This window comes from Cupressus sempervirens, chromosome 11 (assembly GCF_028749045.1).
Source record: "Cupressus sempervirens isolate cs-2001-9-10 chromosome 11, ASM2874904v1, whole genome shotgun sequence".
NCBI lineage: Eukaryota > Viridiplantae > Streptophyta > Pinopsida > Cupressales > Cupressaceae > Cupressus > Cupressus sempervirens.
This window is the reverse complement of record NC_143128.1, coordinates 528856341-528872580: the sequence shown is the minus strand read 5'-3', so window position 1 is coordinate 528872580 and position 16240 is coordinate 528856341. Positions and strand designations below refer to the sequence as shown.

The 16240-nt window shown below is 36.1% G+C and overlaps 1 pseudogene; it reads right to left on the bottom strand.

Annotated features, from left to right (window-relative positions):
- Positions 1-1385: 1385 nt before the first annotated feature.
- LOC149530704 (pentatricopeptide repeat-containing protein At4g13650 pseudogene) lies at positions 1386-14887 on the bottom strand (annotated as a pseudogene).
- Between the last annotated feature and the right edge of the window lie 1353 nt (positions 14888-16240).

Below are 16240 nucleotides of genomic sequence, written 5' to 3'. Positions count from 1 at the left end.
ATGTACACTCACATTTACATATTATTTGCAAAAATACATTTTACAAAACAAATAATAATAAGAATAAGAATTATACAAGGTTGAGACACCTTATTCCTAACAGATAATACTACTGGATTTGATTATGGAGATGGTTCTAGCACATGTGCATTCTCCTTTTACATTGGAACGTTTTCAGATTCAGATGAGCTTGAAATTTGGGATGCCTCCCAACCAGTATTCAACACCTTTGATCTGTATAAAGACATTTGGAGGTGTGGAAATTTGGCAGAAGCTACTTATCACAGTACCATTCTCTATAATGGACATGAATCTACAAAGAGTGCAGTCTCTTATGTTGCAGAATCAAAATCACAGGCATCAAGTGTTTAGACTACCTCATGATCTTGGCAGATACAATGCAAGATTCTGCAATTTGGTACCATTCTCTGCCAGATTAGTATTCCCTGGTGTTGTTCAATCTCTTCCACTTGCTCCAATGGGCGTCAATCTACAGAGGATGCAAATGCAGTCTCACATATTCCAAGCTGAAAAGTCTAAGCTGGAAGTCCCCGTCCCATTACCGTCTCACAATCTTTGTAGACAAGGGGGTCAGCAGAAAATCTTGTGTAAAATTTGTGATGATAATAGAAGGAGGAACGTTTCAGCCGCTCCCTTTCATTGCTGTGTTGAAGATGAAATCACTTTGGGTTTCAGAGGGCCATCCCCTGCAGGACCAATTGAAAGGCCAAGGAAGAGTTAAATTAATGTCATGAATGAATGAGCTTCTACACGGTCGTATCTTATTCTTTTCTTTCCTTTTTGGTTGTAATGGGCAAGCGGAACACTTTGAGTCACTCAAATTGGCTAATACAAAATATCAGCATAGGTACAAGTCTGTAAGCACAACAGCTCAACAGAGATATGAACCCTAAATGGGTCACCCTACGTAGTTAAAATACGTCTGTAATAGAAATTGGAAGAGATTGTGTCAGAATAAATAAAGAGATTGTTCCTTAACTGTGAAACTATGCCTAAATTTGCAAAAGTTTGCTGGAACAGCTATTAAATTACATTGTGTTATAATCTGTATTGATGCTTTTACTTGACGAAGAAGAAACCAGAAGATTGTTTTGTTGTTTTATCTCTGTTTATTTTCGTTTTTCTATTTTTCTAATCATCCTTTTGGACAATTTGCTTTTATAAAAAAATCTCACTGTTCTTTTTTATCTACAAATAAAATTAAATAAATAAATAAAGTGCTACCAACAGTTATAGCATGGACCAATTTCGCATTATTTCTGATGAGAGAAAGTCAACTACCTGACCTTCTCCAAGATGGTTTCAAATTTATTGACTTTCTTATAAAAGATGGTGTCCACCATTTATAGCATGGATCATTTTTTTTTGCGTGAGATTTCTGCTTCCTTTACCAGCTCTATGTGGAGTGCAGAAGTGCTTAATAAGTTCCCAAAGAAGTGAACCTACTATATGACCTGAGAACTTCTTATAAAGAAAGCAAAAGATGAGAAAGGGCTCAAATAATTTCTTTGTAGTTTAACGAGTACATGTAACAGTACTAGATGAAAGTCACTGCTCAATTAATAGATGTCAGCAACAAATGCAAGGACTTTCCCCACCCAGAATTGTAACATCGGTTTAGGATGATATTGCAAGGCAAATTCAGAGTAGCATGCGAGTTAAATATCTTTTTCCAAATTCTTCAAGGGGTCTGCTGATAGGCCCAAAGGCAATATTTCACAACCTTCTTGTCTATATTTCCTTCATTGCCCATTTGTTTTGTCAAACTTATGCATCGGTAGTTGCTTTGTCAATTTGATAATCTTCCTCCACTTGCTGGTTTGATCTATCTTCTGCAAGAAATTCATATACCCTATTCTTTATCTGAATCCAGCTGTGCCCTGGATCCTCCTTTTTTCACGCCATAGTCTTCCATTATTTTTCTTAAATTTGCCACATCATCCCATCTGCCATATGCAGCATAAATACCTGACAACAGCACATATGTAGCAGAATCCTTAGGTTCCAATTTCAAGAGAGCCTGTGCTGCACAATAGCCTAGCTCCAAATTGCCATGGATTTTACATGCACCCAGCAGAGTCCGCCATATAAGAGCTGTAGGTTCTTGTGGGATTTGTCTTATCATCTTGAAGGCCTCCTCCAATAGACCTGCCCGACCGAGTAGATCAACCATACAAGCATATTGTTCCATTGTTGCTTCAATGCCAAGATCTGCTGTCATTGAATGAAAGAAGCTACGACCTTGCTCTACAAGGCCTCCATGGCTGCAAGCAGTGAGGACACCAACAAATGTGATATGGTTTGGTTTAATCCCAGCAAGTTGCATTTGCGTAAAGAATTTAATCCCCTCCTTACAATTTCCATGCAAAGCATACGCTGTGATCATAGCATTCCATGAAACCACATTCCTCCTTAACATCAGATCAAATACTTTCCGCGAATCATCTATATTGCCACACCTGGCATACATGCTAATAAGAGAATTGCCCACGGAGACATTTGATTCCAATAATATTTTCATAAGGTGTGCATGAATTTGTTTACCAGATTCCATGTCAGCTAAATTGGAGCATGCCTTTAGGACTCCTGAATATGTGAAGTGGTTCGGTTTCATGAGATTGTGCTCCAGCATTTGAAAGAAACATTTCAAGAGCCTCATCATCCCTCCCAACCTGGATAGAGCCCACAATCATAGTGGTCCATGAAACTACATCCCATCCAGACATTCTCCCAAATACAATCTGTGCTGCTTCAATATTCCCACATTTAACATAACCATCAACTAATGCACTCCCAACAATGACATCCGACTCCAATCCAGCTTTAGAAACAAGAGCATGTACCTTGTTTACCCATCTCGGCTAGTAGCAAACCTCCACATACCTTTATCATATTGGAATTGATGTATTGATTGGGATTGAAACCCATCTCCTGCATTTTTAGAAAAAGATCCACTGCCTTCACCTCGAAGCCGTTCTGTACAAAACCTGATATAACATTCCATGAAATCAAATTTCAAAGTGGTATTTTGTCAAACAGTTTACATGCATCCAGTTCGCTCACGCCTTTCCAGTACATATCAATTAGTGTAGTGTACAGAACAATATCCAATTCAAACCCACTTCTTATATTGTGGGCTTGCAATTCTCTGCCATGTTTAAAAACTGACAGGGCAGTGCATGCCTTGACAACGCTGCTTGCAGTAAAATGACTCTTTTTTATCATCTTCATCTGCATTAGACGGAAGAGTTTTAACGCCTCATCTGTGTCATGCCCAAGCTGCGAGGGCAAAAACACACAACAAATTTTATTTTATTTTTTAATTATAATAATTAGAGTGCTCAAAGTTTTAATTTGATTCCTGCTTTCAGTACAATACATCTTAAGTTTAAAACTCTAGTGGAGGAATACATCGTTAAGATATTAAAATTTTTGTTATAAGATTGATATCGATCATTAATTAAACAAATTATTAATTAGTCTACTAAAATCTGATACATGAGACTAACCATCTTTAATTAAACCCATTAATATTCACATCTAATACTAACTATCTTTAACAAAGTTAATTTAATAAATCAATTTATTAAAACTAAATTAACAAGATTCTATTCAATACTAACATTTCTAAAATCTAAACAAATTTAACATAAATAAAATATTAAAATCAATTTTACATATATCTAAATTGAAGCTAATAATATTCCAAGACTAATTAACATTAATATTAAAACAACTAAATAAATCTAAGAATTAACTAGCTAAATTACAACAACAATTGCAACTAAATTATAGTACAATATATATATATATATAAAATGCTAACTAATTTAAAATCTAAAACTATATTAAATTTTTAATGTTAAACTTACTTAGTTCTAAAACTAACAACAAAGAAAACTTTATTAACTTTAAAACTAGCATTACATAAAATATCATAACTCTAAACTTAATACTAATACTAACAACATAACATAACTAAACACAATAAAACTAACAACTAATACTTAAGAACAACTAAACTATAATAATAAAAATAATAATAAAACAACCTACCTACTAACCTACCTACTAACCCCCTACACTACCCCTATCTCCCTTTACACCACCCTATGCCCTACTTGGTCCTTGGGCAAGCGCTTCCCAAGCGCTGGCCATGGGTAAGTGCTCTGCCCAAGGCCAGACTTGCAGGCCAACGCATAAGTGACGCACAAAGCTGCTAGGGAGGTGATAAACCAAAGTTCCAAAAACATAATAAAATATTTTCCATGGTCTGCAGCAATAGTGGATGTGATAAGGGTGACGTCATCACTATGATGACATTTGACTTTGCAAGGAATAAAACATTTTTTTTTAAAAACTGCCCTCTCCAAAAACTGATGTCCAAGGTAAGCATTGATGTTATAAAGTTTTGTAGGTAAGTTTAGATATTTAGTTATATGTATTTTTTATTTTTTTTGAATTTTCCTTGTGACTTTTGAACACTAATATCTATATATATATATTTTTTTTGTCTTATTTCGAAATTTTAAAAATAAAAATATTCTGGAGAATATTCTTTGTTGCAAGGAGGCATTTAAATTTTCTCCCATACAAAAGGCAGAGAGTTTTACTCTCTTGCGACATTTTTTTTTTTTGATGAAATTTTCTAAGTGTAGATTTAAAGTCATGTATTTTTTTTTCAAGGTGTATATATATATATATATATTTTTTTTTTTTTTTGACAAGCTTTAAACATTGATACAATAGTTTATGTCTAAAAAAGTACATGATTATCTTTGATCTCCTTACATCCTGAATAGAACTATTAACTATAATCCTCTTTTCTTTCTTTAACATAAATTTCATTTTAATCATATAATGAACATATAAAGAACTTGAAAATTTTGCTCAAATCAACTGAACCTACATCCATGGTATAATTTTCGTTTTCAACATAAATGAAAACCTTGAAATTTTTACCAATTTAAACATCATCAATTCCATCCAAATTATAAAATTCATCCATATAAATTTAAAATTTACAATTAAATCACATGACAAGCAATTATACTCAACACCAATTTTATTGGCTAACCTGATTCAAAGGCTCAGTCGGGAAAGAACCAGGAAGAAAACCCAACTTCGTTGCCATTTACATCAAGTTTAAAATACAATTTACAATAGGATCTCAATCCCAAATTTCAACAATTTAATCAAATTTTCTTCATGATCATAATCAAGGGATTTATAATATTTTCTCCAACTCATTTCTAGAACCATGGAGGAAACACAATCTAATCAAGTGACCAAAAGCATGAACAAGAACAATTCAAAACATGCATATTCATACAAGGTTTTCACAATAAGATCCACAATGAATCAACACTAGGGAAAGGTGGATTCTTCCAACTAGAGAAGTCAAGCACAACACCAAATCAGATGCCCAATCGAGGCTATTAACCAAGAACTTTCGTTCTGTCATTCAAACATGCCATACTCTTACCAGGTTTGTGCTGATGGGTAGGGGCCCATAACACCCTACCCTTTCTCCCTCTTCTTGTCCTGAGAAGAGACTCTACACTGGTTGGAGTCCAACGAAATAGACCTTTCCCAAAATTGGTCACTTCTGTCATCTCCAAGGGTGAGTAATACCAAAACACCCATACAAGAAAAATTTCAAAATTGCAAACATAAACATGAAAGGAAAACATCCAAAATAACATGATTTTTAAAACTTCTCAACATACCCACAAACATACAAACATTGAAACAACAACAAGGTAGCATAAGCATGAAACAAACATGAAAACTGAATAAGGAAGATGAGAATTTCCTACCTTCACAGGAGGTAATGGCAAATGAACAAGTTTGAGTAGAGTTTCCCCTTCCTTCCTTCAATCTTCAAGAACTCCTCTCTAAATGTAGAGATTGGGTAACCACCTCCACAAGTCCAAGAAGGGCCTCTAAATAAGCCTCCAACTCAACCACCCAAAAGGAGCAATAACTACTTAAACCCACTAGCAATTCTAGAAACTCCTAACTCAACCTACACTATGGTTAAACCCTAAGTGGGGATGAGGTGAGGTAACTCAAGATAACCATGGTCAATTTTCGCACAAAGGCAAAAAGAGACTTTTTGAGTGACCTCAAAAGTCAATAAAAGGGGCTTAGGGGTTGGAAAAGACCCCTAACCCATACCCATACCCTTTGGGTATCATTATATCAAGTTTTAAGCCTTAGGAAAGAGGTTTAGAGCCAAATAAAATTTAGGAATAAAATAGGACCTTCTAACTACTCTAACATGCAAATTAAGCACTAATCTGGATTAGGGATGACTAACGTCAATTAAGAACCTAATAGTAAACTGACACTAACTTAAACCAACTTGGTCCAAAGGTTAAACAATTAACCCTAAGCAACATGCTGAAGAACATAACCAGTTTACGAGTGTCAAGCGACACTAAAAGAACATAATTATGAATATTAACATTCACTGAACAAAGAAGATACATACATATATCTCACAATACAACACGTGAATTATGAACAACAAGGTTTACAAAATTTGCACAAAGAGATCAGTTCTATTCTTCCGTAGGGTTTCTCGGCTAAAATATCTGCACACTCATTGCACACATCAGTAGTCCCGCAAAAATCACATGTACATATATGTAATAAAAAATTCACATAAATTGAAACACACATCAATAAGCATTTCTTCATCCTGCTAAATTCTTAAACATTTAAAATCTCTTAAATCAAAGTCTCCATCCTACATTTACTGATTTCATCAACATACATATACATGAAACATTAAAAAACAATCATCAAATATATCTGAAAGTAACATCACACAACATAAAATAATAAAGTATGTTCTAAGCATCAGAGAATGTCTCGACATCTCGAGTCGTGAATATCAAACTAATAGTAATGTATCACTATGCTACGATGGGTTGGGGCAAGGCCTCACATCCTCCCCCACTAGGCATGAACTTCCTCCTGGAGTTCATAAAAAAAGTACGGGTAATGAGATCGCATATGCGCTACATCCTCCCATGAAGCTGTGACCTCATCGTAACAATCCCGTTGGACCCTAACCTTGTCCAGCTCTCGGCCTCAAAATGCTAGGGTCCATCGAGCAATAATGCAGATAGGCTCGAGTGCTAGCTGTCTGTCTGACTCCACCTGTAAAGCATCCCAATCTATAATATGAGACTCATCATAAATGTATCCTCTAAGTACTAAAATATGAAACACATCGTGGATGTGTGACAGGCTAGGTGGCAAAGCTAAACAATATGCAATAGGTCCAATCCTCTCAAAGATCTGCTCTCTCAAGTCAGTGCAAGTAGTCACAGATGAAAGCTCATGGTGCCTTCTACTTAAGGCATCTGCAACCACATTCTCCTTTCCCTTGATGTAATGAACATCAAAATCATACTCACACAAGAACTCCATCCACCTTCTTTGCCTAGCATTAAGGTTCAGCTGAGAAAATATGTACTGCAAGCTCTGGTGATCGGAATGAATCTTGAATCTATGACCCAGAAGGAAATGTCACCATCTCACCAAGGCATGAACCACTGCCACTAGTTCTAGGTCATGAGTAGGATAATTGAGTTCATGAGTCTTCAACTTCCTAGACTCAAAGGAAATAGGTCACCCTTCCTGCATAAGGATTGCCCCTAGACCATCTAAAGATGCATCGGTGCACACCACAAAATGTGCAACAGGATCTGGTACTGCAAGAATTGGTGCACTCGTGAGGGCTCTCTTGAGCTCTTCAAAAGCTCTACCACACTTCTCTGTCCACTCGTACTTCTTCCCCTTTCTCTGAAGAGATGTGATGGGGTGTGCCAATCTAGAAAATCCTGAAATGAAGCCTCAGCAATATCCTGCTAGCCCCATAAAGCTCCTCACTTCAGTAACACTTGTGGGTGATGGCCAATCCATGATAGCCCTAATCTTTGATGGGTCTACTGAGACACCATCACCTGATATGACATGACCCAAATAATGTATCTCGAGTCTGAAGAATGCACACTTCCACAAGCTACCAAACAACTGATTCTCTCTCAGCCTCTACAATACCTGTCTCAGGTGCTCTTCATGCTCTCTCTCATCATGAGAATAAATCAGAATGTCATCAACAAACAAAACCACAAACTTATCCAAAAATGTACGAAATACTCCATTCATGAGGCTCATGAATATAGCTAGAACATTCGTAAGGCCAAAAGGTACCACGGTGAACTCGTAGTGGCCATACCTAGTACAAAAAGCTATCTTGGGGATATCACTATCCACAATCCTCAACTTATGGTAACTCGACTTCAGATCAATCTTTGAAAATACTCGGGCACCCTGCAACTGATCAAAGAGGTTATCGATTATGGGAAGAGGATATTGGTTCTTGATGGTCACCTTGTTCAATTGCCTATAATCAATACACAACCTAAGTGATCCATCCTTCTTCTTGATGAAGATCACTGGTGCACCCCAAGGTGACACACTAGCTTGAATATGCCCCTTCTCTAAGAGTTCCTCTAACTAAGCCTTTAGCTCACTAAGCTCATAAGCAGTCATCCTGTATGGTGCTCTCAAAACTGGCTCGGCTCCTGGCACTAGGTCTATGTGAAAATCCACTGCTCAAGGTGGAGGCATACCAGGAAGCTCTGAAGGAAACACATCGGAAAAATTTTGAAGGATTGGAAAATCATCAAGGGATGGCTCCCTCTCTGAATCTTCCTCTCTATCACTAATAGTGATAGCAAACAACTGACAACCCTTTTGCATGCACCGTCTAAGCTGCATAGCGAAAATCATACAAAAGGACACTAGCCTCTTCACTCCAAAGATCTCCCTAGAGATACCATCATCATCCACACATTCCACCCTCTTCTGTCGACAATCCATCTTGGCGTTGTGGGCATAAAGCCAATCCATGCCAAGAACAACATCATAAGAGCCTAGAGGGGTAATGCGTAGATCAATCCTAGTGGACATGTCTCGAATCTGCATCTGACAACTCCGGACCAAGGAATTAACTGACACTCTGGCTCCTAAGGCTAACTCTACTTCCCAACTAACATCATGTCTAACTGCCACTAGCCTGTAACGCTCCACCACAAATGGAGATATAAAAGAGTCAGTAGCCCCAGAATCAAATAAAACTGCAACCATACAGCCCTATTTAATACCTGTAGCCTTGATAACTATGGCCTGATGCTCAGCCTGGCAGTTGTCAACCACTACAAAAACCCTATGGGATCTACCCATGTCACCAACTGTCAGCTCTGAAAAAGCCCTACTCTGACCATTGGATGACTGTCCCTGCGGACACTCCCTAGCTATATGACCCATGCCACCACAAGTGTAGCATGGTCTGCGAGTCTAAGATCGTGCACCCTATGACCCAGACTACTGTGGGCCTCCTGACCTGCTAGATCCGTTGTATCCACCCTAGATCCGCCGTATCCACCCCTAGAAGACTGCTGAGTCTTCACTGACTGTGACTGTGGGGCCTATACTTTTTTATCTTGCCTAGGTCCCTGTGACTGCCACTACTTGGGCTTGGAGCCCTAATAACCTTGAGAAGGTTTTTGCTGCTACTACTACTGGGGTTTTGGCTACTGAGACTATTGGCCCTTAGAGGACCTTGCTATATAGTTCTGATTCCCTTTCCAAAGGGGTTTCTGCTGGGAGGAGTTTTGGTTCTTAGACTGATCTTGTGACTCCTGCCTACCTCGAGTATCCTCAGCAACTAGTGCTATCTCCACTGCCTGTCTAAAGGTGGTCGGGAATGCCATCCTAACTAGGCCCTGAAGTGAGAAATTTAGACCCATGATAAAGCGATGCACCCGAAGTTTCTCGTCCTTCATGTATTCCACATAAGGAAGGAGCTCAAGAAATCTGCTCTCGTACTGTGCCACTGTAAGGCCTCTCTGATAAAGAGAATGGAACTCCTCAATCTGTTTCTGTCAGAAATGCTCTGACAAGTACCTCTCTTGGAATCTTTCTAGGAAAGATTTCCATGTGAGGGTGTCCATCCTCACTCCACCAATGATCTCCTCCTGATGCCACCAGTTGGAGGCATCCCCTCTCAATTGATGAACTGCTAAGCGTGCTTTTAGATTACTTCCATAAGGGTGTAACCCAAAGCACCGTTGTAGGCTCTGCAACCATGCCTCTGCTATTGAACCCTCAGTGGTACCGTTAAACAATGGTGGTCCGAGTCGAATCAATTCCCTGATGTCATCTCCTACATGTCTAGGAGGTCTGTCAAAAGGGGGTCCTCTCTGGTCTATGGACTCTTCCTCGTGTTCACCTTGACCCTCTAACTGCCTCGGTGGGGGACTCCTATTCCTCTCTCTGACTTTGGGCCCGCCTCCTCTGGGTCCCTCTGCTTCCACTACTAGAATCTGCTGAACTAACTGAACTACAGGTACTACTCTCTGCTGAACTACACCGATCAAAGTTTGAAGTTCATCTATAATGTCCTGGTTCGGGTTCGTTGGTGGTCGAGGTGGAGGTGGTGGTGGTGGAGGTGGTCCATCCTCCTGTTCCACTCTACCACCCCTAGCCCTACGACCTATGCCTCGTCGGCTACGAGTAACAGGCAGCATCTACACAATTAAAAGTTTGAGTTAAGTTTAGGAAGCACAATGGTTTAAGGTTTCTAGTGTTGAAACATGGGCTCTGATACAAAAAATGTCATGCCCAAGCTGCGAGGGCAAAACCACACAACAAATATATATATATTTTTAAATTATAATAATTAGAGTGCTCAAAGTTTTAATTGGATTCCTGCAAGAGAAGTAAAGGTTCACTACAATACATCTTAAGTCTAAAACTCTAGTGGAGGAATACATCGTTAAGATATTAAAACTTTTGTTATAAGATTGATATCGATCATTAATTAAACAAATTATTAATTAGTCTAATAAAATCGGATACATGGGACTAACCATCTTTAATTAAACCCATTAATATTCACATCTAATACTAACTATCTTTAACAAAGTTAATTTAATAAATCAATTTATTAAAACCAAATTAACAAGATTCTATTCAATACTAACATCTCTAAAATCTAAACAAATTTAACATAAATAAAATACTAAAATCAATTTTACATATATCTAAATTGAAGCTAGTAATATTCCAAGACTAATTAACATTAATATTAAAACAACTAAATAAATCTAAGAACTAACTAACCAAATTACAACTATAATTGCAACTAAATTATATTACAATATATATATATATATATATATATATATATATATATATATATATATATATATATATATATATATATATATATATAATGCTAACTAATTTAAAATCTAAAACTATATTACATTTTTAATGTTAAACTAACTTAGTTCTAAAACTAACAACAAAGAAAACTTTATTAACTTTAAAACTAACATTACATAAAATATCATAACTCTAAACTTAATACTAATACTAACAACATAACATAACTAAACACAATAAAACTAACAACTAATACTTAAGAACAACTAAACTATAATAAAAATAATAATAATAAAACAACCTACCTACTAACCTACCTACTAACCCCCTACACTACCCCTATCTCCCTTTACACCACCCTATGCCCTACTTGGTCCTTGGGCAAGCGCTTCCCAAGCGCTGGCCATGGGTAAGCGCTCTGCCCAAGGCCAGACTTGCAGGCCAGTGCATAAGTGACGCCCAAAGCTGCTAGGGAGGTGATAAACCAAAGTTCCAAAAACATAATAAAATCTTTTCCATGGTCTGCAGCAATAGTGGATGTGATAAGGGCGACGCCATCACTATGATGACATTTGACTTTGCAAGGAATAAAACATTTTTTTTTAAAAATCGCCCTCTCCAAAAACTGACATCCAAGGTAAGCATTGATGTTATAAAGTTTTGTAGGTAAGTTTAGATATTTAGTTATATATATATATATATTTTTATTTTTTTTTTTTAAATTTTTTTTTTTTCTTTTTTAATTTTTAATTTTTTTTTTTGAATTTTCCTTGTGACTTTTGAACACTAATATCTATATTTTCTTTTTATTTTGTCTTATTTCAAAATTTTAAAAATAAGAATATTCTGGGGAATATTCTCTGTTGCAAGGAGGCATTTAAATTTTCTCCCATACAAAAGGCAGAGAGTTTTACTCTCTTGCAACATTTTTTTTTTTGATGAAATTTTTTAAGTGTAGATTTAAAGTCATGTATTTTTTTTTCAAGGTGTATATATATATATATATATTTTGACAAGCTTTAAACATTGATACAATAGTTTATGTCTAAAAAAGTACATGATTAAATTTGATCTCCTTACATCTTGAATAGAACTATTAACTATAATCCTCTTTTCTTTCTTTAACATAAATTTCATTTTAATCATATAATGAACATATAAAGAACTTGAAAATTTTGCTCAAATCAACTGAACCTACATCCATGGTATAATTTTCGTTTTCAACATGCAGGAAAACCTTGAAATTTTTACCAATTTAAACATCATCAATTCCATCCAAATTTTAAAATTCATGCATCTAAATTTAAAATTTACAACTAAAGCACATGACAAGCAATTATACTCAACACCAATTTTATTGGCCAACCTGATTCAAAGGCTCAGTCAAGAAAGAACCAGGAAGAAAACCCAGCTTCATTGCCATTTACATCAAGTTTAAAATACAATTTACAATAGGATCTCAATCCCAAATTTCAACAATTTAATCAAATTTTCTTCATGATCATAATCAAGGGATTAATAATGTTTTCTCGAACTCATTTCTAGAACCATGGAGGAAACAAAATCTGATCAGGTGACCAAAAGCATGAAGAAGAACAATTCAAAACATGCATATTCATACAAGGTTTTCACAATAAGATCTACAATGAATCAACACTAGGGAAAGGTGGATTCTTCCAATAGGAGAAGTCAAGCACAACACCAAATTAGATGTCCAATCGGGGCTATTAACCAAGAACTTTCGTTCTATCATTCAAATATGCTATACTCATACCAAGTTTGTGCTGACGGGTAGGGGCCCATAACACCCTACCCTTTCTCCCTCTTCTCATCCTGAGAAGAGACTCTACACTAGTTGGAGTCCAACTAAACAGACCTTTCCCAAAATTGGTCACTTCTGCCCTCTCCAAGGGTGAGTAATACCAAAACACCCATGCAAGAAAAATCTCAAAATTGCAAACATAAACATGAAAAGAAAACATCCAAAATAACATGGTTTTTAAAACTTTCCAACATACCCACAAACATAAAAACATTGAAACAACAACAAGGTAGCATAAGCATGAAACAAACATGGAAACTGAATAAGGAAGATGAGAATTTCCTACCTTCACAAGAGGTAATGGCAAATAAACAAGTTTGAGTAGAGTTTCCCCTTCCTTCCTTAAATCTTCAAGAACTCCTCTCTAAATGTAGAGATTGGGTAACCACCTCCACAAGTCCAAGAAGGGCCTTTAAATAAGCCTCCAACTCAACCACCCAAAAGGAGCAATAACTACTTCCACCCACTAGCAATTCTAGAAACTCCTAACTCAATCTACACTATGGTTAAACCCTAAGTGGGGATGAGGTGAGGTAACTCAAGATAACCATGGTCAATTTTCACACAAAGGAAAAAAGAGACTTTTTGAGTGACCTCAAAAGTCAATAAAAGGGGCTTAGGGGTTGGAAAAGACCCCTAACCATACCCATACCCTTTGGGTATAATTATATCAAGTTTTAAGCCTTAGGAAAGAGGTTTAGAGCCAAATAAAATATAAGAATAAAATAGGACCTTCTAACTACTCTAACATACAAATTAAGCACTAATTCAAATTAGGGATGACTAACCTCAATTAAGAACGTAATAGTAAACTGACACTAACTTAAACCAACTTGGTCCAAAGGTTAAACAATTAACCCTAAGCAGCATGCTGAAAAACATAACCAGTTTATGAGTGTCAAGCGACACTAAAAGAACATAATTACGAACATTAACATTCACTGAACAAAGAAGATACATACATATATCTCACAATACAACACGTGAATTACGAACAACAAGGTTTCCAAAATTAGCGCAAAGAGATCAGTTATGTTCCTCCATAGGGTTTCTCGACTAAAATATCTGCACACTCATTGCACACATCAGTAGTCTCGCAAAAATCACATGTACATATATGTAATCAGAAATTCACATAAATTGAAACACACATCAATAAGCGTTCCTTCATCCTGCTAAATTCTTAAACATTTAAAATCTCTTAAATCAAAGTCTCCATCCTACATTTACTGATTTCATCAACATACATATACATGAAACATTAAAAGAAAATCATCAAATATATCTGAAAGTAACATCACACAACATAAAATAATAAAGTATGTTCTAAGCATCAGAGAATGTCTCGATATCTTGAGTCATGAATATAAAAATAATAGTAATGTATCACTATGCTACAATGGGTCAGGGTGAGGCCTCACAATCTGCTTCTCCACATCAAACATAAACTCCAATCACGACATTGCATGCCCCTAAATTTCGGTGAGACATTTCGTCAAATATATACAGCGCAGCCTCAATATCTCCAGACTTCCCGTTCATCTGAACCAGTTTAGTTGTGAGGAAGCCATCAGAGTGCTTCCCAGTTTTGATGAAGTGGACGTGAAGCTTCTTGGCATCATACTGCTCCAAATCCAAAGAAAAGCGTCAGCCATGACAATTCAGACAAAACCCAAAACCAATTGAAAGAGCAGTAGTGAAGTGAAAAGGAACAACCTTTGCCTTGAAGTTTTCACGATCCAACGCTAATGATGAGGTTGTGCATGGCAAGGTAAGCTGCAAGGCGAGTTCCATATTATGGCAGATGACTATTTTAACATTGTTCCACTATTACGGAGTCCTACTGTTAAGTAATGTGGTATCGGTTAAATTACTCATGCCTAGATTCAATTATAAAAAATGCAAAGGTTTTTAAATGCTATTTTCCATAAATACTTTCCTTTTTATTTATAAGTTCCTCGCGTGGCTATGATGCTTGATGTAAGTAGACCAATAATATTAACCAATCATATTTAAGTTTTTTTTTTAGTTTTTTTTACATAGATGCATGTTTCTTATGTTTATAGATTTATAAATATTTTTCAAATATAGAAAATGTCAATTATCTTTATTCTCATTGGTTAAAAGGTAAAATAGCAAGTAGAAAATTTATTTTCATTTAAATAAATACACATAAAATTTAAACTCTTCCAATAAGTTCTTCAATTATATTGGTTATTATTTTTAATCTAGAAGCTTTTTGGTTGGACATGAACTTTCCTGGAGAATATGAAGCCATGAAAGTCATTCCTTTGACATTCTTGTCTCTTACAATCTCTATAGAACTTCCACCTTTACAATCTGTCCATGCCTATGCGAAATTCAAACAAAATTCAAACATGGGTTCACATCTCTGCAAAATTAAAAAAAAGGTTTTTGAGATGGCTATTTCTTTTAACTTTGTTATCCATTAGTATGACATTGTATTTTGTTATTCAGTAGTATGACAACGTATGTATTTCTTATTTTTTTATCTAGTAATATGATGTTGGTGGTGAGGGTTTTTTTGTAAATTTTGACTATGTATTTCTTATTTTGTTATCTAATAATATGATTTTGTAGCATAGTGAGGGTTTCCTCTGTAAATTTTGACTTTGCATTACACTTTTGAATATGTTTTTGAATGTCATTTTTCGCTTCCTTTTGAGCTAAGACTGGATAATAACTTGTTGTAACTACCTCATCCTAAAGTCGAGCCCACAAATTATGATTTTTTCCCAAAAATTCTACGGTATGCATTTCTTCTGTCAATAACCCTAAATTGTTACTTTAGGACTTTTGCTCTTAATTGTAGCTTGAAGCTTGGAAAATTATGTGATGCAGAACAGAGTAACCTACAAAATTAATATGACTTCTTCATGTACATGACCACACAAGACACCAACAACATAAGGGTCCAACAATTGCAACATCCCTTCAGGATTGGTTGTGATTTTAAGAGCATTTCCACCTCAACTTTAATGTTGGCCTTTGAGACTTCAAAATATTTGCGAGTTTTCCATGGCTTTTTGATAGCCACAGTTCCCTCTCCTCCTAGTAATTCTTCCATGTAGACAGTACTCCTAGCGCCCATTCTTATAATGATGGTTTCTTCTATACAGTCCAATA